Here is a 27798-nt window from a genome sequence, read left to right as displayed (position 1 = left end):
TTCTGCCGTCCACCCTACCAGCCCACTGCCAGAAAGGAAGTGAAAAAAAGGAATCGCCGCGGGCATGGGTGGATCTGGGGAGGGAACATCTCTAGACTTTTACGTGATTAATATATGTGATAATCTATGTGATTAATAGATACTGTGAGAGCTTGGAAGTCAAGGCCTGTCACGACTTTGCTGAGATGTGCCCAGTGGCTTCTTACTGCATTAGAATAAAATCCAAATCCCTTCTGTTGGCCCACCAGCCCCACAGGACCGGCCACCCTCCCTGACGCCTCTCCCCAGCCCAACTAAGTTCCCATCACACTGGTTTCTTTTCTGTTCTTCACTAGGCCCCATTCAGGATGTTAGCATCTCCTTCCTCGGCCACGTTGGTTCCCTTGTGTGATGTCCGCTCTTTAATGAAGCCTTCCCAAACCACCCTCGGAACCTTTCTGTCACCTACTCTGCCTTCTCTGTTTCCTTAGCAGTCACCACTAACTGAAATTAATTTGTTCATTTTCTATTTACTGACTAGCTCCATCACGACGTTAGCAGTTTCCGGATGGCAGGGTGTCTGTGTTGTTCACTGACGTTGCCCCAGCTCCTGGAATGGTGTCCAGGTCACTTGTTCACTATTTAGTGTATGAATGAGTGAGTGGACAGCCTCCACCTAAACCCGACTTCCTCTGCCGAGGGGAGTTCGTTCCTCTTCCGCTCAGCAACACAAAGTCCTCTGCGGGATCACTTCCCTTTGTCTGTACCTTGAGCTTCTAGAAGATGAAACCCTCAGCGGGGAAGGAGGGGGAAAGTGGATCATGGTCTGTGGCAGAACCTGCTGCTTGTCCCGGCAGCTGTGCCCCTTTCTCCTGCCAACAGAATGGATTCTCTTCAGGGCAGCAGGTGCTGGGTTGGGCGGGGCACCTGACGTAACGTCACTGACAACTTTCCTTTCCCGTGGAAAGAAGGTGGAGTTGGACGTGGCCATTGCGGTCAGTGAGTGTTGGTGCTTTCTGAGTGAGGAAGTGAAAGACTTCCTGTGTGAGTGTATGTGTGCACATGCATAGTAGGCATTTGGTAACTAGTACCCAGAGGTACAGAGTTAGCCAGCAAGAGGGACCCAGTGGGGAGCATGAAGCAAGATTCATGGAGCAAAGCCAGTGAGGGGAGCCTGGAGCCTCTGAGAAAATGAGGACCAGGTGAGGGGAGAGGTGGGTGTGGGGAGCAAGAGCTCGCCCTCCTCCTGGCTTCCGGTGAGCATGGGAGCATCCCTGGAGATGCTGCAGGAAGGCATGCAGGGGAGGGACGGAGAAGGGGCACGAAAGTGTCAAGTCCCCAGGGTTGGGTTGGGTAAGAGAAATGGGATGGAGGGCAGGTGAAGCTTCGGTGACTGGACAGCAGAGGCGTCTTCCAAAGAGGCAGGTGGGCCTTCGCTCCTGCAACCCGAGCCTCAGAGGAATGTGGATGCCTGATTGTGGGATTTTTTTTCCAGAGAAACCAGAAATCTAAAATTGTATGCAACATCTCCTAATTGGAAAAATCAAAACCACAGCTATAACAGCAACAAACTAACATGCAGAGATGACCTCTTAAAAGGATTTCAAGAAACTGTGCACAGTGGTTGCCTCTAGGGAGGGAAACTGGGTGTCTTTCTCCACTCCCAGCCCAACCCCTGCTTAACTGAATTTCCTTAGTGTGTATTTATACACACAACATGTGTAAATGCTTAATCTTCTGATTTACCCCTGGTCTCCCTCCCCATAAGAATGTGAGCTACTGGGAGTTTCTGCTGTGGCTCAGTGGATTAAGAACTCAACTAGTATCCATGAGGATGCAGGTTCGATCCCTGTAGGTTTAAACTCAACTAGTATCCATGAGGATGCAGGTTCGATCCCTGTAGGTTTAGGGATCCATGCCTTAAGCCACAGCATAGGTAGCAGGTGTGGCTCAGATCTCGTGTTGCTGGGGCTGCAGTGTAGGCTGGCAGGGGCTGCAGTGTAGGCTGGCAGCTGCATTTCCAACTTGACCCCTAGCCTGGGAACTTTCTTATGCCTCAGATGCGGCAAGTTCATGAGCTACTGTGTATTCCCAGGATCTACGCTTTTGAAGTGGTGGGAAGGGGCCTTGCTTTTTACTGTACATCACTGGCTGCCATTTTCATTACAGCGTGTATTCCAAGTCAACAGATAAATACTTAACAACATTACCAACGAACAGCGCAATGAGGGGTCCACAAAGTCTGTGGGCCAGACTGGAGCAGGGGCTGCTGGCCTGCAACTTTTAGTCACTGGTCTGCAGCTTCACCAGAGAAGAGGGCCTGAGGGCTGCCCCCCCACTCCACTGGGCCCCAGACCCCAGGCCAGGCTAGGATGTCCAGGCCAGCTGAGGGCACGGCTGATGCTTGGCAGCTCAGCCATGCCCTTGGGTAGGCCTGGCAGAGTTCAGAGGATTAGTCCTCTGAGGCCACCTTTGGGCTGGCTGGGAAAAGCACCGGCCCCGATGCGACCCTGACTTGCTTATGCAAACACCTCTGACAGATGGGCCTTGCTGATGGCATTTTGTTTCCAGCTCAGTCGGAAACTCCCAATTCGTTTTGCTCCCTTCTGTGAAAACATGCAGATGTTCTCGAGGCCAGGGTCTCTGCACAAATCCCTTCCCCGAGCAGGTGCAGCCGAGTCTCCCTGTGACACTCACAGACTGAGTCTACGAGACCCACAGCCTCTCTGGGATTCAGGGACTGTGCACACTGATCCCTCTCCAGCTGTCTCTATCACACTCCCCCTTCCTAAAAGCACCCTGAGCTTCCTGATGGGGAACCCCCGTAATGAGAGCCAGACTGCCTGGGTTCAGATGCTGCTGTGCCACCGACTAGGGACTGAAACTGTGACTTCATCTTTAATCTGTAAAACGGGGATAATACCATCACCTGCCAGCCCCTGCTATTATCACCATTTCTTTCTGTATCTCTGGCAGGAGGTCTTCTCTCCCCTCAATTAGAGAAGCACAGCCAGGGGTGGGCACCAGACCTCAGCTGAGAGCATGAAGGGCTAGAGGGTGTCCTGCGGCGATGGGAGATGTGGAGCTGGCTTTTCCTGCAGTGTGACTTACTCGGGACCCTCGAGGTCCTTCCTTCCAGTGTTCCTTTGGCTCTGCCTATTTTCTACAATTGCTCCTCTGGCCTCCTGTTGATTCTGTCTGCTCCTGATACATCTGCTTCTGCCCAAGACTGCCGAGCCAGGCTTCTGCTGCTGCTGTCTGAGGACGCCGACTAATGCGTGAAGCTGTGTGTGAGGAAGGCAGCTGGGGATGGAGGATGGCGGCAAACGAGGCCTAGGCAGCTGCACAGTGAGGAGCAAGAGGCGGTGGGACAGTCAGGTGGGATGTGTTCAGCTGCAAGTAACAATACATCCAGTGGGGGCTGGGGCCGTGAAGACATTTCTTTATCTCCTGTGACAGGGAGGCCGGCTGCGGCAGCGCCGCACTTGGCACAGCGGAGTGACACCAGGCGCTTTCTCTTCCCCAGCTGCCTTCCCTCGGTGTGCTGCTGGCGGCCACTTCATGCTTGTCACTGAACTACTGACACAGAGTAAAGAAAGGGCTGATGTAAGCGGGTTCTTCTTACCGATCTGACCCGAATCAGGAAGGAGGATATTTGCCAGCACATTTTCCCTACCTCCACCGACTTTCTTTTATGTCCTATTGACCAGAATACGGTCAATCATGGCCACTCCAGTTGCCAGAGAAGCAGGTCCGTCCATAGTCTGTCATCATCCTGACTGTGCTCAGGCCAGGGAAGACTGAGCCCTGGGGGCTGGCCACACTGGTTCCCTCAAAACATCAGGGTCTGTTAGAAGAGCCGGCAATTAATGGTGCATGTGTGTCAATACTTCCAGGCTGTCATCTGTGAAGAAGCTGGAGAACTCTGAGCTGAGAGGATGCTCCCTTACCAGGGCCCCCAAGCCTGGAGGCTACTACAGCAGACAAACGGGCAAAGTCCCATAGCCCCAGAGTCCTGGCTCTGCTCTGCGGGGCCACGGTGTCTGCCAGAACCACACAGGGCAGAGCAGAAGGGAAAAACACAAGCCTTCCAGTGTGAGACATTTACATGTGTACCTCCGGCCTCCACGACTTCTTTCTCTGACCAAAGCCCACAGTTAGTTCCCTTTGAGAACCTGCCCTCTCAGACTCCCATCCAATGGGCTAGAGCGGGGCTGCTGCTGAAGGGCAGGAACAAATCACGTGATACAGCCAGACCCAGAGACCCTGTGATGCCTTTGCTAGAAGTGCTGGGGGTGAAGACTGGGCTTTCCCCCCTGACCCCAAGCTAGAGAGGATGTGAGGAGGGAATCACTGCAGCTGTCTTGTGCCCATGAGGGAAGAGCCGCCCATGACAGGGGCTGAGAGTTAGAGACAATCTAGGGGGCGCAGGGTGCCGAGCCATCATTTGGGTCTCTGCGTCAAGCCTGGACCGGAAGCCAACCAGACTCTACTTCCTGCCACTGGACCTTTTCGTTATATGACAAAACGACAACAGGACAACATCTATAACAGCAGCTACCGTGAGTATGACCCTTCTGTGGTTCAGGTCCGTGGTTCGGCACCTGACATGCGTCCTCTCTCTGAACCGTCGGCAAAGCCGCGAGGCAGACACCATCATCATGGCCATTTTACACCCGAGGAAACCGAGGAATGAGGGGACAGATCCAAGACCACAGGACGATGAGGTGGCAGAGCTGGGACTGCTTCGGGCTGCTGCATTCCTGAGGTCAGGCAGCCCTGAGTTCAAGCCCCGGCTCTTCGGGTAATCAAGGGCAGAGTCCTGCACCTCCTGATTCTCATGTTCCTCGCTGGAGACACCCAGTCAACTGCCTCCAGACCCGGCTGCTCTTCTGTGTTCCAGCCTCAGGCAGTACCTGCTCGCTCCCCGCCCTCAGCACATCTGTATCTCACATGCGCTGCAACCGAACATTCCCCACCCGACCTCTCAATCCCTCCGCAGCCACAGACTGTTGCTCCTCAGGATGGCAGGATGGGCTGAGCTAAGCTGCACTAACAAGGGACCCCGAGAGCTCAGAGGCTTACACAACAAAGGTTTGTTTCTTGTTCATACTGCATGTCCATCACAGATTGGCTAAGGGCCCTGCTCATGCCAGCTTTACTCCCAGTTGAGGGTAGAGCCCGTTGCCTGGCATCCTGCCAATCTCAATCTCTTTAGACCCTGAACAGCTCCAAGTCTGTGGTGGACTGGGGTCTGACGTGTGTGTTCTTGCCATGTGGACAGGGGACAGGGGATGGCCAGTACGGTGGTAACCTCTATAACAGTCAGGCTACTAATACTTAGGGGTTCTCCTGATGTGCCAGGTGTGAGGCTGCCCAGCTAGGGTGTATTAACCAGTGTGTTATAATGACCCCTGGAAGCAGGGACTTCCAGCATGCCCATTTGACAGACGAGGCAAGGCGAACACGGCCCAGTCTCACAGCTGGTAGGTGGAGCAACCAGGGTTCAAACCTCGACAGTCTGGCTCCCACACCTTGACCACTTCGCTCTAAATCAAAAGACGTGGCAGGTCCAGTGGGTGTGCTGTGTGAATACACAGATGATGCAAGAGTCTCCAAAATCAATTCATAAGCACAAAACTCTAGAAAGTCAGCAACAGCTCAGCAGATTTCAGGTTAAGAATTTGTTTTCTCCTCCCTGTATCTTTCCCCATTTTACTGGAAATCTGAGCATACACAGGACCACTTTTTAGAGCTCCTCCAGGAAACAAGATGGATGGAAATCTCTGAAACCTCATTAAGAAGTATCATGGCAGAAACGCTGCTCCATGAGCCCAGAGAACAATGAGCGGGGCCCTGACCATGGCCATATACTACTACCATCTGCTCTGGACTCTCAACAATTCTGAAACCCAATGTGTGGGTTTCCCACACCAATCAATTCCTCAGCTGGGTGTCCGACAATTTAATTCAATCCTGACACTAAACTATGGAGTTAACAGAGACGCATCAAAGGGCTCAGTCCCATAAGACTGTCCCCACTTCAGATCCCAACTGTGAGCGGTGGGTCCCCACGTTACCCACACGTCCATCCGGCTCGGCTACAAATCAGAGGATCCCACGACCCCCTCCTCAAGTTCACCAATTTGCTATTACAGCTTGCGGGACTCAGGGGAACACTTGCTATTATTGGTTTATCATAAGGATATGAAAATAAGCAGGACAAGGTCCAGAAGTGTCCTGCGTGCAGAAGCTTCTGTTCCCATGGAGTTTGGGGTGCGCCATCCTCCCAGCATGTGGATGGGTTCACCAGCCTAGAAGCGCTCTGAGCCCTGCTGTTTAGGGTTTCATGGAGGTCCCGTTATTAAGGCGGGCGTGAGCTATTAAATCACTGGAGATTAACTCAATCTGCAGCCCCTCTCCCCTTCCCAGAGGTCAGGGAGGTGGAGCTGAAAGTGCCAAGCCTCTAAGCACGTGGTTGGTTCCTTTGGCAACCAGCTATTTAGGGGTCCACCAAGTCACCTCTTCAGCATAAACTCAGGTGTGGTTGAAAGGAGCTGATTTTGAATAACAAAAGACGGTATCAGCCAAAGCTCTCAGGAAATTCCAAGGGTTTTAGAAGCTCTAGTGCTAGGAACCTGAATGAAGACCGTAATATTTTTCTTTTTCTTTTGGTCTTTTTAGGGCGTACGCATGGCATATGGAAATTCCCAGGCTAGGGGTCTAATGGGAGCTGTAGCCGCCAGCCTACACCACAGCCACAGCCACAGCCACGCAGGATCCAAGCCGCATCTGCAATCTGCACCACACCTCATGGCAACACCAAATCCTTAACCCATAGAGCAAGGCCAGGGATCAAACCTGCGTCCTCATGGATACTAGTCGGGTTCATTAACCACTAAGCCATGAGGGAAACTCCATTTTTCTTAGTATATCACAATATCACGCCGTGAGAACCTGCACTTTTACATTTAATGTCAAAGAACCCGGCAAATGGGTGTTTCTAATTTAAACTTTCCTGGGCATCCAGGAGGGGTCCACCTTCCTAGTGAGGAGTCAAGGGCAGTGCCCACAGGGGCAGGGGCAGCCATGCACAGCCATGACACTTAATCAAGCGAGGGTCCCACACAGGTCAGAGTGGCAGAGTGGCTCGTGTAAGGTGGAATAGTTTTTTCCCTTTGGGGGAACAGGAAGAATGAAGTGGAATTATGCATTGACATTTTAGCTGTGCATATTGTTTTATCTGAATCCAGCGATTCCCCTTCTAGGAATCTCTCCCTTAGACATTCACCCCAGTGCACATGGGGGTTGAGGGCAGGGCCTCATAGGGGTCATGGTTCCCACAGGGGCGCTCACCCTGCAGCAGCTCTGTGATATGGAAGAGCTGGAAGCAGCCCAAAAGACGTCGAGCAGAGGATGGGTTGGGAGAATCTGGCTGCCTCTCATCCAGGGAAGGTACTGCAGCTCTAACAGCAAGGGCAGCAACGGGTGTCCTGCATGCAGACTGCCCACGAGGCCCAGAGTGAGTGAGCCTAGCTCACGCTGAGTGCTCAGTGTGGACCAGGGGAAATGCTTTACATGCATTAATCCATTTAATCCTCATGAGGAGCCTTTGAGGGAGGGATGAACTGAGGGACCCTGCTTATCTTACAGCCAATGCAACGAAGTCCAGAGAGGCTGAGTAACTTGCCCCAAGATCACTCTGCTAGAAAGCAGTGGCGTTGGGGGAGTTCCCGACGTGGCTCAATGGACACAAATCTGACTAGCATCCATTGAGGACGCAGGTTCGATCCCTGGCCTCGCTCAGTGCATTGGGGATCCGGCACTGCCGTGAGCTGTGGTGTAGGCCGGTGGCTATAGTTTCAATTCCACTCTTAGCCTAGGAACTTCCATATGCCGTGGGTGTGGCCCTAAAAAGACAGAGCCCCCCCCACCCCAAAAAAAAGCTGTGGCATTGGGATGTGGACCCGGGTGATCCAGCTTCATGGCTGATACGCTTCCACTTGACCTTCGCTGCCACTTGTGAAGGGAAGCAGCCAGCTGGGGAGCAGTTTGCATAGCAGGACTCCATTTAGTTTAAATACATTGGGGGCAGATTTTGTTAGTGTGACTGTGTGTGTTACGTCAATTCCATAAAATGTATGAGAACGGGTCTAGGAAGACGTCCACCAAACTGTTCAAACAGTGGTTACTTTTAAGGAGTAAAAGGGGCTGGAGATAAATATTGTCTGTGTGCCGATTTTCACTGGCCTGTCAGCTCAGGGCCCCCTTCAGGACCCCTATGAGGCCCAGCGCCAACCCACATCCTGGAGAGAAGCCCTGTGAACAGGTTTTTCAAGTCTTCCTCCAGACCTTTCTCTGAGTCTACAGGGAAATGCTCACAACTGCACAGGGGAGGGGCGTCTCAGGCTGGGGTTAAGTTTTCAGTTCTAAAAGTGAGCTTGTGGGAGTTCCCACTGTGGCTCAGTGAACCCGACTAGTATCTATGAGAATGTGGGTTCAATCCCTGGCCTCGCTCAGTGGGTTAAGGAACTGGCATTGGCATGAGCTGTGGTGTGGGTTGCAGATGTGGCTCGGATCCCACATAGCTGTGGCTGTGGCGCAGGCTGGCAGCCATAGCTCCGATTTGAACCCTAGCCTGGGAACTTCCATGTGCCGCATTAGTGGCCCTCAAAAAAAAAAAAAAAAAAAAAAAAAAAAAAGGTGAGCCTGTGAGGGAAAACAGGGGCAGAGTGAAAGCCACACCCTGGCCCTGAAAAGCCCCAAGGGATGCAGTTACAGTGGAAGAGTGGCCCAGCCCTCTGGGTTGAGAACAAGTCCCCATGTGGACCTTGTCTCCAGAGCCAGGGGGTCTGAAACATACGCCTCTTTCTAAGGGGAGATTCCTCTGTGGCCTTGCAAGGTGCTCACACCCAGACCCAATGAGGAAGGACGGGCACCCCAGCTCGTGTTCATGTGCTCCTGGGTGAAACAGAAGCAGTCCTCACCCAGAACACTTAAACTGCAATAAATGCTTATATAGAGAGATGAAATGTTTTTATTTATTTTTTTGTCTTTTTCTAGGGCCAAACCCCCGGCATATTGGAGGTTCCCAGGCTAGGGGTCGAATCGGAGCTGTAGCCGCCAGCCTACACCACAGCCACAGCAACGCCGGATCCTTAACCCACTGAGCAAGGCCAAGGATCGAACCTGCAACCTCATGGTTCCTAGTCAGATTCGTTAACCACTGAGCCACGATGGGAACTCTGAGATGAAATGTTTTTAAAAATAAATAATACCTCCATAGTTGCTTTCCTTCCTTATGCCCAGATCTTGGAGATGTTTCCTGATGTGGCAGCGGTAGCATTTAAAAGCAAAGACCACGGGGTTCAAGTGCCACCTCTGCCACTTAGTTAGACCTTGGGAGAGTGACCTGGCCTCCCTAGGCCTCAGCTTAGTTTTCCCATCTGTAAAACGGAGATGATAACAGGGCTTAACTCTGAAGGCTGTTAATGCACGTGGAGACTCAGACGACCCTCGGCACACAGGGAGACACAGGCACTAGCTAGTGCCATTGGCGCTTATGTGGTAGGAGCAGCAATAATAACCCTGAATGTCGAGCAAACCTCTTGGACCAAATGTGGCCCTAAATGAACTCTGATTCCTCTGTGCTCAGAAGCCAAGTAGCCTCCACCAGCCAACCGTGAACAAGAGGAAGGGCAGGCCCCTCCTCCCTGGAGGCCCCAGAGCCAGAGCCAGAGCCAGAGGAAGCACCCGCTTCGGAGTCCCTGGGGGGCTGGGGGGTAAGGCGAGGGTGTCACTACCTCCCCTGAAGCACATATGGATTGAGCATCTTGTTCCAATTCTGGGCACAGTCCCAGTCACTTCAAATGAGACTTTGAAATACAAAATGAAAAAAGGATGCTTCCTGGAGTATGGGCACAGGCGCCAGGCCCACCCAGGGGCTGCCGCCACGCTGGTGGAGTGGGAATGTAGTGAGAGAGCCGGGCTAGGGGCCTCTGTGGTCAGGGGAGCCCCTTCTGGAGAGACTTAATCAGGGCCCAACATGGCTCCGGGCAGCCGGACATGCCTCGAGGAATCTCCTGGCTCTAGCCAGGCCCAGTGTCAAGCCACATACACTGGCATGGCCGCGCCATTTATGGTGATAATGAAGTGTTTTAGTGAAGGGCTGCTGCCTGGAACACCAAGAGTTCCCACTGGGCCTCACAGGGCTTCCAGGACCCAGCTTCTGAGTCTGCTCTCGTGGCTGCTGCTGCCCAGGTCGGACTGGTGGTTAAATATTTAGCGCATCCCCCTCCACGGGGCTCACCCCTGTGGCCAGGCTAAGCTTCCTTTAGAAAATGGTGCCTTGTCAGCATGGAGCTTGACTTGCTAACTAATCCCAGCTAATTGCCACTGAAACCTGCTAAGATCACATCTGTTGGGCCTGGAGATTAAATCAATATTTGACAATCTTGATTAAACAAAGCCAGGGAATCCTTGTCAAAGAACATCTGCTAAAGCCCTGTTCTTTCCATCCTGCTCTTGGGGGGCCAGGCCGGGGGCGTCTCGGGCTCTGCTTGTCCTCACCCGAGGATGGCCCTGTGGGCTGAAGGTGGCAGTGGAACCCACCAGGAGCACCGAGGCCAGGAGGGCTCCTTGTGCTGGGAGGGGAGAAGTGGGGGTGACGGGGACACACACAGCCAGGGCTTGTTATCCTGGGTGACACCCGGCTGCCAACAGTCATCACCCTAACTCCCCCTCCCCCATCCAGGCCCCCTGCAGAGCAGTGACCTCAAGTTCCTGAACGACCTTCGGAGGCAGTGCTCTCATCACCTCCGCTTCAAAATGGGGAAACCGCAGTTCTGAGAGGCGACATAACTTGCCGAAGGTCAGAGAAGCGGGGGTCTGAACCTGGCTGGGTCTGGCTCACTCCAGAGTCTGCCCTGTGACCTCTAAGGGGACCACTGCATATGGCAGTACAAGTTGTCAAAAGGGAGAGGAGAACCCGACACTTATGGAGCCAGGAGCCAGGCGGGAGGTCTGCTGCAACGGTCCAGTTCCCTAAGCGACACGTCACAATGGCAGCCCCACTAAGAAGCACTGCCCTCTCACGTGGCCCTACTCAACCCAAGCAGCATCCCTGGGGAAGGGCCCTACTGGTCCCCCCACTTTGCAGAAAGGAACACGGAGGCCCAGTTAGCTGCTCAAGATCACCCAGTGAGGGCGAAGGCAGAGCTGGGCCTTGAACCCAGGGACGTGAGTCTACGGTCATCACCACTGCCATCTCTAAAAAGCAGGCGTAGAGCCGTGGGCACAGTGGGTGCTTGATACATGCCTGCCCTCTGTCCCTGGGTAACTTTAAGGCAGAAATGAGGTTCGTGCTCTGGAGTCAGATTGCCTGGGATCAAATCCTAGCCCCATCACAGCAGCGCAGGAGGAGCCTGCGATGACCCCCGGAAGGCACCACGCCCCATGGTAATGGCAACAGAATAAGCGCTCAGACACCCTTATCCAGGATTAAAAAAAACAAAATACAACATAATAAAGAAGACAAAGCATCTTCACTCCTAGTGCCTCCAACAGGGAGGGAGGGGGAGAGGAGGTCAGACATCCAAATGCCCACAGCTGCCATTTACTGCTCTATCCCCAGGTCCACAGCAGGGAGAGTCCTCCAGAAGTACATCCTGAGTCCATGAAACAAACCAATCAGGAAACCAGCCACCCAGCATATTAACCAGCCAAGTGGTCTCCTGTGTCTGTGTCCCTGTCCCTAACTCCCTGTCCCTAAATCCTAACAGATTTCTACATCTGCTTCATGTTTCTGTGTCTCTGTTCTACCACCCTGTGACCCTGTTCCCATCTCTCCATGTCCCTGTCCCTTTGTGTGTTTCACACGTGTGCACACACCAATGGCCGTACCACAGCCCTGCACACTTTCAAGGCCCTGAGTCACGATCCCATGTTAATTCACCCCTGGGGCTGTGTCCAGGCCTCTGCCTGGTGCTTCCATTAGCTCCCTTCCAGATTCCAAGTTCCCAACATCTGCAGGCCAAGACCATACATATACATAGGTCACCCTGAAGTGCAAATTTGTAAGGAAACTGGCTGCTTTAATCAGAGAACAAACTCAGACACCCCAGGAAAAAGTAATTCAGAAAAATGGACAAAAAAAGAAAAAAAAAAAAAAAAAAAGGAGTTCCCATCATGGCTCAGAGGTAATGAACCCGACTAATATTCATGAGGACACGGCTTCGATCCCTGGCCTCACTCAATGGGTTAAAGAATCCAGCATTGCCATGAGCTGTGGTGTAGGCTGGCAGCTACAGCTCTGATTCAACCCCTAGCCTGGGAATTTCCATAAGCTGCGGGTGCGGCCCTAAAGAGACCAACAACAACAACAAAAAAGAATGACATACTCTCTTACAAAAAAATTAGTATTATAAACAATTCCCAGCTACCTATTTTATAGCTATACAGCCACCTAGGTCAACACAGCTAAAATCTGGAAGGCTGACCTCCAGCTGAGCTGCTACCCCAGGGAAGGGAGGGGCTGTACCTGTGATCAGGTACCTGGGATCATCCTTTCCTTGCCCCTGGAGCTCCCAAACTCCCCAAAGTCACACACCTCCACCGACACAACGGCGGGCCACCTGTACTGTTACTGACTTATCAGCCCACCTGTACTATTATTGACTTAACAGACCACCTGTACTATCATCTACGTAAGAGGGTCCCTTTCAACCAACTTATTAAAGCTTCAATATCAGTGTTGGAGTCATTTCCCCCCCTTATTCTCATTTTAAAAAATGCGCAAATAGGAAAGTTCACACAGCTTAAATGAACTTTTTTTTTGGCCGCACCCAAGGCATGTGGAAGTTCCCGTGCCAGGCAGGGATGGAAACCGCGCCTCGTTCCTGCGCAATGGCTGTGGCAATGCCGTATTCTTACCCTGCTGCGCCACACGGGAACTTCCAAATGCGAGCTTTAACACCAGGCATACACTGACACCAAAACCAGGAGGTAGCTCGCAGACAGGATCCTGAGCCAAAAAGCCAGACACAGAACAACATACGGGTTACGATTCCATTTCTATCAAGTTCAAAAACAGGCACAATGGAACCATGACATGCCGAGTTGCTCACACAGGTGACCAAACTTCGAAAGCAGAAAAGGATGAGCATGGAAGTCCTGAGAGTAGTGGCTTCTGGAGAGGAGGAGGGTTCTCAGGACGAGGCACAAAGGCTTCTGGGTGCTGGCAAGCTTCTCTTCCTTGACTGGGGGGTCACATGAATGCCTGCTTTATAATTATTCACTAAACTGTATATTGATGTCTTACATACTTCTCAGTGCATATGTTATGTCTCCCAATAACAAAGATGCAAAAAGTCTTTTGCATTGCATGAATTCTTCCTAAACAGAGATCCTACTCTTGTATTACACATGTAATTAAAAAACACAGGAAAATATATTTAAAACTCTCAGCTGTCTGATCTTTGCAGACCACCTTAGAGCCCTAAGGATCGATGGGTTTCATGCCTTGGTGTGCGGTGCGGTCACACACACAGCCACTCCAGTCACTCTCGCTCTCTGGCTCACTTTCTCTCCTATGAAAGGTTTCCTCTTTCCAAAACCTGCAGGGCCACTTCACCTGTGTGAACACACACATCCTGGGCAGGCGGACACACACTTCCTCCTAGCCCCGGGGGAGGGGAAGGAGGGAGGCAGGGAGAGCAGGGCGACCTCACAGTAGCAGTTTCGGGACAACTCACCAAGTCACGGCTGGGAACAGAGGGGTGAGGGCCTGGCACCCACCTGAGAAATACAGGAGGGCTCCCGGAGCAGAGGGCTGTGGGGCCAGGCTGCTCTTAGAAGTAAGCATCCCAGCCCTGCCCCGGCATCGATGCCACCACAGTGAGCTCTAGGAGGGCTCATAACCCTAGGCTGGGTGCAAAGCCTCCTCTGGGGCCCCGGACCAGATGGGAGGCGGGGAGGGCCCGTGGCTCTGTTTGAACAACACTGAAATCAAACATCCTGCCCCAGGACTGCACGCAGGGCGGGCACTCAGGCCGAGGCAGAGAAAGACGAGCTCTGCCAGGAGCTCAAAGGAAACCAGGACACTAGGAGATCAGCCACTCACTTCCAGAACATAGACCTTTTTTTTTTAATGATCACAGTTAGTAGAATCTTTTTTTAAATGGCCACACCCACAGCATACAGAAGTTCCTGGGCCAGGGAATAAATCTGAACCACAGCTGTGGCAATGCCGGATCCTTTAACCCACTGTGCCGGACAGGGGATCGAACCGAACTTGCAGCTCCACAGCAACCCATGCTGTTATAGTTGGAGTCTTAATCCACTGCACCAGTGGGAACTCCGGTGGAACCATTTTAGATGCAGTCTGGCAACTGATTTTTAAAATGTTCTTACCCTCTTGGGAGTTCCCGTTGTGGCTCAGCAGGTTAAGAACCTGACTAGTATCCATGAGGACGAGGGTTTGATCCCGGCCCCACTCAGTAGGTTAAGGATCCGGCATTGCCATAAGCTGTGGCATAGGTTGCACATGTGGCTTGGATCCCATGTTGATGTGGCATGTGTTGTAGACTGGCAGGTGCACCTCTGATTCAACCCCTAGCCGGGAAACTTCCACATGCCGCAGATGCGGCCCTAAAAAAAATAATAAAATAAAATAAAATGTTCTTAACCTCTGAACCAGTAATGCTACTTCCAGGAATTGATTCTAAAGAAATAATTAGAGAGGAGGACAAAAATTCATGGTGTTGGTTATAAAGGAAAAATTTTATTTTATTTTATTTACTTACTATTATTATTTTTGCTTTTTAGGGCTGCACCTGCATGTATGGAGGTTCCCAGGCTAGGGGTCTATCCAGAGCCACCACTGCCGGCCGACACCACAGCCACAGCAATGCAGGATCTGAGCCACATCTGTGACCTACACCACAGCTCACGGCAACGCCAGATCCTTAACCCACTAAGCGAGGCCAGGATCGAACCCGCAACCTCATGGTTCCTAATTGGATTCATTTCTTCTGCACCACAACAGGAACTCCTAAAGGAAAAATTTTAAAAAGGACCAACCTCAATGTCCAACTGCAGGAGAATGGTTAAATAAATTTCTGCACATCCTTATGACATTAAACATACAAATATTTACAGGGATGCAGTCATAGAAAAAAGATTGGCAAAAACTCTGAAATGTTCACTGAGGTTATGTTTTGGTGCTGGGACTACCCGTGATTTTTGAAAACATGTTCTTTATACCTTCCTATATTTTTCCAATTTACCTTTAATGAACGTGTTTTCAAAATCAGGGGAACAAAGCAGTAAGTTTTCATTCATTTAACTGATTTCCATTCACAACATGAATGTTTCCTGAAATCTTCCCATGTAATTAATACAGCCGTGAATGAGGGAGATGCCTCTCTGCCCTTCGGCTGGACGGGGAGACACATGGGAGCTGAGTGCGCCTACCAAATACACACGTCAGTATAAGCGATATGAAGAAGGATAACCTGAGAGGACAGGAGCCGGGCACTGCAGAGCGGGGGGTCAGGAAGGCTTCATGGAAGAGGTGGCGTTTAAGCGCTGAAGGATTCTGACCAGGGGAAGGGGTGGTAGTAGGTGAGGGGAACGGGTGGACAGCAGGTGCAAAGAGCCCAGAGTGTTCAGAAGCCTAGAGCTGACCTCCAGGGCAGGTGCAGGAGGCAGTGACTCCATCTGGCTGCTGTGTGGATAATGAACCTGATGAGCGGCAGAGGCAGTCCCATTGGGAGCTGGGGTAGCCATTCATTCTCATGGGGGACAGGGGTGGCCTGTCCCAAGCAGGGGTGGTACTGACATAGAGAAGGGGGTGGGCTGGACAAGATTTGGCTGCTTCTCCGCATGAAGAGGAGCTCTCGGGCTTGCAAACCGAAACTGAGTGCCAGGTGGGTACAGGCGTTATCTGGTCACTACTGCTCTCACCCACCACTGTTCAGACTAGAGAGGGACTGGGGGGAATAAATGAGCCATTACAGGGCATATGTTTGGGCTGACAGCTGGTAGGCCTGGATTTGGCTTTTTCTTTTTTTTTTTTTTTGGCCACACCTGCAGCATGGGGATGTTCCCAGGCCAGGGTTGAACATGTGTCACAGCAGCAACCTGGGCTGCTGCAGTGATGCCAGATCCTTAACCTGCTGCACCACAAGGGAACTCCTGGGTTTGGCTTTAAAAAACCTGACAGTTTTCCAAACAAAACCAGCCATCCCCTCAGCCCCCCAGCTCTACCCTCTTATAGGGGTGAGATGTATTTCAAAATCTTTCCCAGCCAGGCTTTCACAAGTGCTGCTCAGGAAACTCTAAGGCAAGAAGCATCAGTCCCAACGGGCAGATGAGGAAACTGGGCACAAAGGGGTGGCGTTCCTTGATGACAAAAACTCCGGCCCTCAGTACTGTGATAATACTGTGAACCCCCACACTGTGCCGAATGCTTCATACTCGTGGCTGAGTGGACTTTGCTGTGGGTGTCAAACTCAAACCCACTCTCCTCTTCTTCCCTAAGTCTGAATTTATTTGGAGCAGCAGGATGTCCATCCGAAAAGCTTGCTTTCTCAGGTTCTCTTGCAGCTCTGGCTAAATATGTGCTCCATTTAGCCAACAGGAGGTTAGTCTGAAGTCTCCTGGGGATGGGGAAGGGGCCTTCTGGTAAAGCTATTGCTTTCCAATAAAAAGGAGCACACCCCTTCCATCCTTCTCCTTCCTGGAATGTGGATACCCTATCTGGAGCTGTGGCAGCCATCCTGTGATTGTGAGGCTGAAAGCCACACTGAGGATGGGAGGACGAGGAGTCAGAAGGAGCCTACTCTCCCAGCCATTGGCCCTGACCCCAGTCCACCCACACTCTCGTTCCTTCCCATATGCAAAAGAGACTATGTTGCCTTATTTAAGGGCAGAGTACAATCTTGACTGATAGAAGTCTTACCCAGATCCTCATTTTACAGATAAGGAAATTGAAGCTCTGCAACGGAAGGTTATTAGCCCAAGGTCACAATGGAGCCAGGAAGAGAAGGCTGTAATGTGAGCCTGGATTCCTAACCACTTCTGTAGTAGCTCCCTGAATCTTAGTTAAGAGTCTTTGGATAAAATTTGGCTTCAATTCACTTCTCCTTTCAGTAGTCTGCCTGTCGTGTCCATACCTCTCACCAGAAGCTTCTCCCACTCTGCTCACTCTCCACCACCTAGAACAGCACTGGGCTAGTGGCAGACGTTCAACATATCCCCACAAAGAAGCAATGCCTGAACGCACAGGAGGATGGAGTGACCCTTCTAGAAAATGGGACCACCACCACTGGCCTCACAGGAATGAAGAGGAATGAACGTGAGGAATGAAGAGAAAGCATGGTGTCCAGTAAGTGTCCAATAACTGGTTCCATTATTGTCATCACAGAGCTATAGTATGGGGCTCTTCCAAAGCCCTCTCCTTGCGACCAAAAAGGTTCACAATTTCTAGAGGATTCTTTCTTTCTCTCTTTCTCTCTCTCTCTCTCTCTCTCTCTCTCTCTCTCTTTCTTTTCAGGGCCCCTGGGCGGTGAGTTCCCATTACTGCTACTCCAGGGGGAGATATGAAGTATTTAGAGACCAGTAAGGCTCAGGCAACAGGCGATATGCTGAACATCAGCCCAGCCCCGCCTGCATCCAATTAACCTGAATGTGAGTTCCCTGAGGGAGGGATCAAGGCCAGTGTTATCCACTGTCATCTTTCAGCACAGTGCCTGGCACAGAAGACACATGGGTGACATCTGGCGCATGATCCTCACTGATATCCCTGGAGATGGCACACAGCCGCTGGGAGCACAGGCCCCGCCTCGGAGTGCGACCATAGGACCTCCCAGCTCCCAACCAGGGCGCTTCACCTCTCTGAGCCTTAGTTTCCTCACCTGTGAGGGGTGACCTCGCAGGGTTCCAGAGGGAACTTCAATACCCATGGGTGTGGAGCACTGTGCCCAGGACCTGGCGTGGTACCAGGGCAGCATGTCAGCTGCTCCTGCCCTCAGCCTCCTGTAAGCTCTCAGTTTCCTTGCCTGTCCAGGGGCTACTGTGATCTGTCTCTGCTCTAATAAGACAAAATCTGGAAAAGTACAGTGTAAAGCATCCTGCACGCAAATGTTAACTCTCCTTTTTTTTTTCTTTTTACCTGCAGCATATGAAGTTCCTGGCCTAGAGGTCAAATCGGAGCTGCAGCTGCGGGCCTACGCCACAGCTACAGCCACACTGGATCCTTTAACCCAGTGATCGAGGCCAGGGATTGAACCCACATCCTCACGGACACTATGCTGGATTCTTAACTCACTGAGCTCCAAGGGGAACTCCCGAATGGTAACTCGTATCTTTGACTTGGCATCACGTGCCAGTTAAGAGCGCAGATGCTGAATTCGGGCTGCCTGGGCTTGAATCCCAGCCGTGCCTGTGATCCTGGGCAAGTCGCTTAACCTCTTTGTGCCTCAGTTACCTCATCTGTAAGATGGAAATAACAGCCCTTCACAGGGTCGATGTGAAGATGAAGCAAGTTAACAGAGAAAGTTCTCACAGCGGCGCCTGGCACAGGCAACCAGCAGGACATGCCAGCTGCTATTATCTGGTATCTGGATTTCTGGTAGACCACTCCCTAGATGCTGACCTTGGGCAAGTTAGAGTTAACTCTGCCTTTCTCTTAAGACCACGCTACTAGGAGTACCTCCTTCACAGGATTATGATGAGAATTAAATATGTTAATTCATGTAAAGAGTCAAGTACTTGAAACCAGGCCTGTTTTATGAGAGAGGCCCAGGGAACGGTAGCAGTCCTCACCCTTGTCTGCGTATCTGGCACCCCCCACCCCCCCAGGCTCCCCGCTTTCACTAAGCTATCAGCTCTAGGAGGGCGCACAGCATGCCTCCCACGTCCCTGAGCCCAGTGCCCGGTGGAGCGTGCAGCTGCCCGCTAAATGCCAGGTGGTGGTGCTCAGCGGTGTGACCTTCCTCTGCTCTCCCTCTGGGCCCGGGACACATGTGCCTCAAGCTGGGGCTCCCTCAGAGCACAACATCCATAACTCTCCCACCAAGCAGAGCCACTGTGCCTGCGGGCACAGAGTGTCCTCCGCGGGCCTGCCTTAGGTCGGGGCACAGAGTCCTCTGACAGGGGACAAGAGGAAGAATGTGCTTTGAGAGTGAGATGGAGAAGCTTGGAGAGGAGTCCTCCAGCAAAGGAAGAACTTGCAACCGGGGGCAAACAGCCTGGAGCCTCCCAAGGGAGGCCGGTCCCAGGCAGCAGTGACCGGCAGCTGGCAGGCAATGGCTGGAGAGCTGCTTCAGGTTTCCCTGGCAACCATGGGACCACAGTGACACACAGTGACAGCCACAGTGCCTGGGATGGTGCTGATTTCTGAGCAACATGCCCCTGACCAAGTCATTTAGACCCCCAAGCTTTCTCATCTATAAAATGGGATCAACTTCTCTGATTGATCCATCACTGCCTGCCCTTCTCGGAATCATAGGGAACTACATTTCCCAGGATTCCTGGCTAGCTTCAGCCAATGGGGGACAGTGGCAGAAGCCTAGGGGGTGGAGGCGATGTGAAGCCACAGTGGTCCTCCCACTTGCCTTCCTCCTTGGACAGGGACAACATTCCTCTCCTACTGTCCTCAAAGGCCCAGAAGCCGGTACCACCACCTCCCCCGTGTGTCCCTCCAGCTCTGGTGGCTCGCTCACCTGCCCTTCCTTGGTTTCTCTGTTGCTCCTCCAGCTCTAATCTAAGCAAATTCTCTATGCTGAATTCCCTCTGCCTGAGATACCCCGAGTGGTTTCTGTTTTCCTGACCAGATATGCCTGCCTTGCCTGCATTTTCTTTTTCTTTCAGGCCACACCTGCAGCATACAGAAGTTTCCAGGCTAGGGGTCAAACTGGAGCTGCAGCTGTCGGCCTACACCACAGCCACAGCAACATCGGATCCTTATCCCACTGAGCAAGGCCAGGGATCCAACCCACATCCTCATGGATACTAGTCAGGTTCTTAACCCACTGAGCCACAATGGGAACTCCCTTGCCTGCATTTTAGAGGCATCTGAGAATGAAGTGAGAAGACACACTTGGGAGAATGCTCATCTCTAGCCACAAAGTGACCCCTCGACATAAACCCCAGGGGCCTGGGACTCAGGTACGTTTGTGTTCACCAAAGTGCTGTCTGGGGTGGTGTGGAGCTGGGGGTGACTCGAACACCAGGGGACTAGAAATGTGAGGGCAGTGGATGCACATCACACCTGACTGTTCAGCAGGCAGATGTGATGCACCTGAGCTATAGCATATAGAGCAACACTCACAGAGCAATGTGGTGAGATCTTGAAAACCCTGCATTTGCCGAAAACAGGAAGAAAAGGAAAGAATACGATATGGAGTCCAAAACCATTTCCAGACGCAGACTCTTTGCGCAAACCTCAATATGGATTTTACAAGGATATGGACTAGCTACAGACACACAGCAAACCCCCCAGAGTGGGGGTGGAGGGATGGAAGGAGGGCTAGGGGATGAAGAAGGAAAAAAACCACAACAAAAACTTACCCAGTGACACGGGAGGCAACACACACTCTGTTTCTGCTGACAGACAAGTAGTCTAGGGAAGCAAGACTCCACCTGTCCCCCATCTGTGGGGTTGGGTGAGGGTGGAAGAAGCAGCAGAAGGCAGAAACTGGGCACGAGTCACTACACTTCTTCAAAAGCAAACCACCCTTCTTTGGGCTCAAATGCCACAATCCAAAGGGCCTGACACAATGTGTTAACTTAGCCTCGGTCAGTCAGGGTCGGTCAGGAACCGAGTCTGGAGGCCTTGCCCAGCTGTGGCAGGCATTTGGTTGTCCACTCAATACCCACTCCCCTCTTCGCCTGGAAGATGGACCCTGGCTGGTCAAAGACAATCAGGATGTGGCATTCCTCTGGGGATGTGACTGGCCAGGTGATGGGGGCACATGACCTAAACTGGACCAGTCTTTGACTAAAGGGAAGTATTTATAATGCATAAGGGACTGTGCTGTTTTTTTCCCCTCTCACTCTCCTGATGTCTGTGGACAAGAAAGCAAGTGGCCCTGACAATCACTGGCAGCCGTCTTGGGACCAAGAAGCATCTTTACACACACACACACACACACACACACACACACACGGAAAGAAAGCATATATATATATATATATATATATATATATATATATATATATATATATATATATATAGAAAGACTCCAGGAAGAGTTAACACCAAGAACCCGAGTCCTTGATGGCAGATACCTGAGCTCCCGTCCTATGGCACCTGACGCCCACTCACTGCTCAACTTCCAAGACATATTAAATATCTTTACTGTTTGGCCAGATGGTGTCAGGGTTTTTGTTACTTGCAACTAAAAGCATCCTAACTGAGAACCACAAAATAAGCAGCCACTTTTTGACTGTTAAACAAAGGAAAATCCCTGCAAGAGGGAAACAGGACACCTGAGACACCAACAGGAAAAGACAATGAATCGCAACTACGGGGAATGTTTACAAGTCTCAAGTTGCACCCCCCCCCGCCCCCCATCCAGACAACAGTGCACACGTGACTCTGCACACACGGGTCAGGGCACAGATGCACTGTCCCTGGCGCATGACCTTCTGCAGCAAGTTACTTCGTTTCCTTGATTCTTTTTTTTTTTTTTTTTTTTTGTCTTTTGTCTTTTTAGGGCCACACTTGCTGCTTATGGAGGTTCCCAGGCTAGGGGTCCAATCGGAGCTGTAGCTGCCTGCTGGTCTATGTCACAGCCACAGCAACACCAGATCCAAGCTGCAACTTTAACCTACACTGCAGCTCATGGCAACAAGGGATCCTTAACCTACTGAGCGAGGTCAGGGATCGAACCTGCATCCTCATGGTTACTAGTCTGATTCATTTCCACTGAGCAATGCCTGGAACTCCCGTCTCCTTCATTCTTCATGAGAGCCGAGCTGCACCCAGTTTCCTGTATTCTATTTCTCCTGCTAACAGTTTCCTGTATTCTATTTCTTCCTGTATTCTAATCCCTGGCTGGCAGGAGCTGTCGATGAGAGGACAGGACAAGAAAGCCCGGCCTGGCTCTCCTGCAGTGGCTCCGGTCCCGAATCACAGGTGGGACTTTGGGATCTGGGCACCCTGAGATCGGACTACTGCTGGGCTCTGAGACGGCGCACGGCCTGGGACCTCAGCAAGGAGACCCCACCGGCTGTGGGGTCATCCCTCCCTCAGAACCAAGGGAAAGCCCTGACTGAGCCCAAGGGGGAGTCAAAGAGACCTGCCCTCTGAAGCTGGCCTGTCCCAGGGCCATTCGAGGCTCTGCTATGAGGCAGCCCTGGGTCCCTGGCTGAATTCACTTCAGTTGCCTCATCTAGAAAATGAGAACAGAAGTTCTCATCTCACAGAAATGTATGGGTAAAATGAACGAACACGTGTACACGGCTCAGAATAAAGGCTTGATAAACGTGAGCTCTGTTGTTATTTTGATTTGATGCTATCTAGCTAATTATTGAAGTGTAATTACATATAGAAAATGTACTTGTTTTACAGTTTGTTGAATTTCGACACGCGACACTGTGTAACTCACACCCCAAACAAGACACAGCTGATGACGCCTATTAATGGAGTGCCCTGTTCCAGGAGTCAGGCCTGACCCTCTCCTTCGGAGGCTGGTCTGCTGCGGCCCTAAAAGACCCTCCAGCCAGTTTGCTTTTCTCCACCCTCAGGTCCCCTGGCTGTAAGCTCCTTCCTCCAGTTTCTCTGAGCCCAGTCTCTCAGGGTGGCAGCCAGAGTTATCACTTAAAAATGCAGATCTGGCCAGGTCCCTGTCCTGCCTGAAACCCTCCTGGGACTGACCTCAGGGTAAACTCTGAACTCTTCCACATGGCCTACAGGCCCTGTGCTCTGCCTGCCTCTCCAGAGTCACCCTCCACCTCCCCTTTCACTCTCCTCCAGTCTTATTGGCAACTTTTAAAAATAGCCATTTTAGAGGGTGTGGAGAAAAAGGAACCCTATTACACTGTTGGTGGGATTGTAAATTGGTGCAACCACTGTGGAAAACAGTATGGAGAGTCCTCAGAAAACTAAACATAGAACTACCATTTGATCTAGCAATCCCACTCCTGGGCATCTATCCAGAGAAAACTGTGACTCGAAAATACACATGTACTCCAATGTTCACTGCAGCACTATTTGCAATAGCCAAGACATGGAAACAGCCTAAATGTCCATTGACGGAGGAATGGATCAAGAAAACGTGGTACATACACACAATGGAATATTACTCAGCCATTAAAAGGAAAGAAATGATAGCATTTGCAGCAACATAGATGGACCTAGAAGTTATCATGCTAAGTGAAATCCGTCAGACAATGAGACACCAACATCAAATGCTATCACTGACATGCGGAATCTGAAAAAAGGACAGACTGAACTTCTTTGTAGAACAGATACTGACTCACAGACTTTGAGAAATTTATGGTTTCCAAATGAGGCATTTGGGGGGTGGGGAGATGCGCTGGGGGTTTGGGATAGAAATGCTATAAAATTGGGTTGTGATGATCATTGGACAACTATAAATGTAATAAATTCATTGAGTAATAAAAATAAAAATAAAACAGCCATTTGACTGAGATAACTGTAGACACACACTTGTATGACAATACAGACAGATACTGTATGCACTTTAACCCACTGGGCAAGCGGTAACATTTTGTAAAGATGAAGTATAATATCATAAATATCATAACCAGGATATGGATATTGATAAATCTGATTTCATTCACATTTCCTACAGTCACTGGTCTGTGTGTGTGTGTATTCAGTTTTATACCATTTCATCACATGTGTACGTCTGTCTATCCACCATTACAACCAAGTTATGATCTGTTCCACTACCACCAAGATCCCTTGTGGCACCTTTTATGACCAAACCCACTCCTCCGTAACCCCCTGTCCCTAACCCGTGACAGCCACCAATATGTTCTCCATTTGTACGATTTTGCCATTTATAAACGTAGTGTGTTGCAGCAACATGGATGGACTTTCAGGGCATTATGCTAAGTGCAATAAGTCAGACAGAGTGAAAGACAAATACCGTATGATATCATTTACATGTGGAACCTAAAAAAATACAGCAATCTAGGAGTTCTCACTGTGGCACAGTGGGTTAAGAATCCGACTGCAGCAGCTCGGGTCATTGCAGAGGTGCCAGGTTTGATTCCAGGCCCAAGACAGTGGGTTAAAGAATAGGGCATTGCTGGAGTTCCCATCATGGTGCAGCGGAAACGAATCTGACTGGAACCATGAGGCTGCGGGTTTAATCCCTGGCCTTGCTCAGTGGGTTGGGGATCTGGCATTGCTGTGGACTGTGGTGTAAGTCGTAGACACAGTTGGATCCTGCGTTGCTGTGGCTGTGGCTGTGGGCTCCTAGCCTGGGAACCTCCATATGCCGAGCATGCAGCCCTAAAAAAGGGCATTGCTGCAGCTGCGGCTCGGAGTCAATGCCTGGCCCTCAAACGTCCACATGCTACAGGTGAGGCCATTAAAAAAAAAATACAGGAAACTAGTGATTATAATAAGAAAGCAGACTCACAGATGTAGAGAACAAACTAGTCGTTACAGGGGCGGGGCAATATTGGGGTTGGGGAGTGGGAGGTACAAACTCGGGTGTAAGACAGGTTACAGGGATGCACTGTATAACACGGGAATACAGCCAATGTTTTGTGGTAACTGTAAATGGGGTGTAACCTTTACAAATTATACACAAAAAAGAATAAATATCAACGGCGAGCAGAAAAAATAAAATCATGTGGAGTATACAGTTAAAAAAAAGTAATATAAAATGGAATCATCTTGTATGTAACCATTTGGGATTTGCTTTTTTCCCCCTCTCTCTTCTTTTTGGACTGCACCTGCAGCATATGAAAGTTCCCAGGTCAGGGATCAAATCCAAGCCACAGCTGTGGCGTAGGTTATGAGGCTACTTAACCCACTGCACCTCAGAGGAACACTCGGATTTGCTTTTTCACTCAGCACAATTTCCTCAGGTTGATGCAAACTGGTGCATGTATGAATAGCTTATTCCCTTCTATCGTTGATTAGTATGTCGTGGTACAGCTATACGACAGGGTTGTGGGGTTTTTTTTTGCTTTTTAGGGCTGCACCTGTGGCATATGGAGGTCCCCAGGCTAGGGGTCTAATCAGAGCTGCAGCCACCAGCCTACGCCACAGCCACAGCAACGCCAGATCTGAGCCGAGTCTGTGACCTACACCACAGCTCTGGGCAATGCTGGATCCTCAACCCACTGAGCGAGGCCAGGGATCGAACCTGCATCCTCGTGGATCCTAGTCGGGTTCGTTAACTGCTGAGCCATGAAGGGAATTCCTGGATGTACCACATTTTAACCATTTATCTAAGGATATCTAGACTGTTCCCAGTTTTAGGCTATTTTATAAATAAGCCGCTGTGAACAACTGTATGTAGGTTTTTGTGTGAACGTAAGTCTTACTTCTCTGGGATAAATGCACAGAAGTGCAATGCCTGGGCCGTATGACAGGTGCATATTTAGTTTTTCAGAATTTGCCAATCCGTTTCCCCGAGTGCCTCTACCCTTGGACGTTCCCACCCACAAAGAAGGAGAGATCCAGTTCCTCCACATTTCTCGTCACTGGCACCACTGGCATTCATTCAACAGGTATTTCCTGAGCAGCTCCTGTGTGCCAGATGCTGTGCTAGATGTTGGGTTTCTATCAACAAACCAGGCACGTAATTCGTATTACCCAATAGGAGCTTACGTGCTAAAGGGTGTACAGAGGCTACAATTCAACAGAGTATGATAAGTACTGAGAAGAAAACAAACAGAGTGACATGATAGGGAGAGTGGGCAGACAGGAGGCACAGCATAGTGATTATGAAGCCAGAGGGCCTGGGTTCACATCCTCACTCTACTCCTTCCTAGCTGGGTGGCTTAGGCAAGTGACCTGACTTATCTGTGCCCTGGTTTCCTCATTTGTTTCCTAGGAGTACCTACCTCCTAGGGTTGTCAGGAGGAATGAGCAAGATCTTAGCAGCAAGGAGCAGGCCTGGATGTGGAATGAATCTGTGTTATTTTTCATTTTTAAAAGCTTTATTGAAGTATAGCTGATTTACAAAGTTGTGACAATTTCTGCTGCACAGCACAGTGATGCACGTACACACGTCCAGTCTTTTTCAGGTCCTTTTCCCCTCTAGATTATCACAGCATAGCGGGTTGGGAAGGCATCGCGACTACTCATGTGGCACTGCTGAGAAGCCACGGTTCAAAGTTCTGTGGCGGAGTTCCCGTTGTGGCTCAGCAGTAACGAACTCAACTAGTATCCATGAGGACTTGGGCTCGATCTCTTGCCTTGCTCACTGGGTTGAGGATCTGGCATTGCTGTGAGCTGAGGTGTGGGTTGCAGACATGGCTCGGATCCCACAGTGCTGTGGCTGTGGTGTAGGCTGGCGGCTGCAGCTCTGATTCGACTTCCATATGCCATAGGTGCAACCCTATAAAGCCAAAAAAAAAAGCTCTGTGGGTTTCCTGAGACTGGATGCACCCAAGTGCTCAGAAGGTGGGCCCCCTCCCCACAGGGTCAAAGCCCACCTCTGGGAATGGGCAGCCACAGGAGTGGCAGGAGAAGGGAATTATCCAGTAACCAGGAGAGGTCGCCCCAGCAGAGGGACACCAGGGCAAGCTCTGAAGAGATGCCCAGGTCCCTGGGCCTTTCCCCAGGCTGGCAATCTCACATCATTCCCGGGCTGGAGAATTTAGCTGGGTCCTCGCTGAGGGGCTGGAGCACTGGGCCTCCCCAAACTCTTGGCCCACAAAATCACTACTTCCTGTGCAGAGCTGGGGCCACAAAGGTAATCTGGAAACTGCCCCCCCACCCATCCCACATCTCTCCAGGGCCTGGCCCAGAAGAGGGAACTGAGAGACGAGTTTTAGCTGGCATCTTACCAACCAACTAGGGGAAGGGGTGGGAATGGGGCTACTGGCAGCTGCAGGCCGGGGAGGAAACGAGGCCATCTTCACAGGGAGCAGGCTGGGGTCCCTCCTCTGAGGGGAAGGCATCGTGAGTCAGTGAGGCCTCAGGCCTTTCTGAGGAAGAGGCAGTGCTGCGGTGACCTGTTTTCAGGCCTCCCCGTGGCCTGGGATGGATCAGCAAGCTGCTTCTTTCCTAAGGACTGATGAGTCTGGAACCAGGACACCTTCTCCTTACATAAAGCTCCTTCCAGCCCTGCAGTTTGATGGTCAGAGGACAGTACAGCACTTCAAGGTGCCACATGGCAGGGGAGGGCCTGAAGCTCTGACCCTGACCCTGACCCTGGCTTGCAGCTCTTGGTACAAACTGAACCAGGGGAGGAAAGCAGTCAGGACAGCAGGCCTTGAAAGTGCACATGGCAGTTAAAAAACCAAACCAGACCAATGTCATTGCTCTCCTTAAAATCCTTCCGTGGCTCTCAGGGAACATGGGAACAAAGTCCACACCTTTGGGATGGCTCACTGGTTCAGTGTGACCCGGGCTACCGACCCTCCCCGCCATCACTCTGCTCAGGGCAGCCTGGCTTCTGTCCTTCCAACACACCTCAGGGCCTTTGCACCGGCTATTCTTCTTGCTCCAAACCCCCTGCCTCCGGCCCACCCCTGGGCGAGTTTCTGCTTCTAGGTCACTTCCTCAGACTCTCCCAACTGCACTCCAACCTCAAACAAGACCCCACCTCCAGCTCTGTTATTCTTTCTCAAGGCACTCTGGACTTCTCCTTTAGGGTT

The 27798-nt window shown here is 51.1% G+C and overlaps 2 protein-coding genes across 10 annotated transcripts in view; both read right to left on the bottom strand.

Annotated features, from left to right (window-relative positions):
* Window positions 1-27798, bottom strand: part of NFKBIB (NFKB inhibitor beta) — a 1076695-nt gene that overhangs the window by 676674 nt on the left and 372223 nt on the right. The window lies entirely within an intron of this gene.
* The window catches only part of SIPA1L3 (signal induced proliferation associated 1 like 3), a 231434-nt gene that overhangs the window by 104470 nt on the left and 99166 nt on the right, over window positions 1-27798 (bottom strand). The window lies entirely within an intron of this gene.

Source organism: Sus scrofa, chromosome 6 (assembly GCF_054392235.1).
Source record: "Sus scrofa isolate SSC_HxYL_T2T_F1_AM1 chromosome 6, Sscrofa_HxYL_maternal_Yorkshire_Landrace_v2.0, whole genome shotgun sequence".
In the NCBI taxonomy this organism is placed as follows: Eukaryota; Metazoa; Chordata; class Mammalia; order Artiodactyla; family Suidae; genus Sus; species Sus scrofa.
The sequence above is the reverse complement of the archived record's forward strand: the minus strand, read 5'-3'. Positions and strand labels throughout refer to the sequence as shown.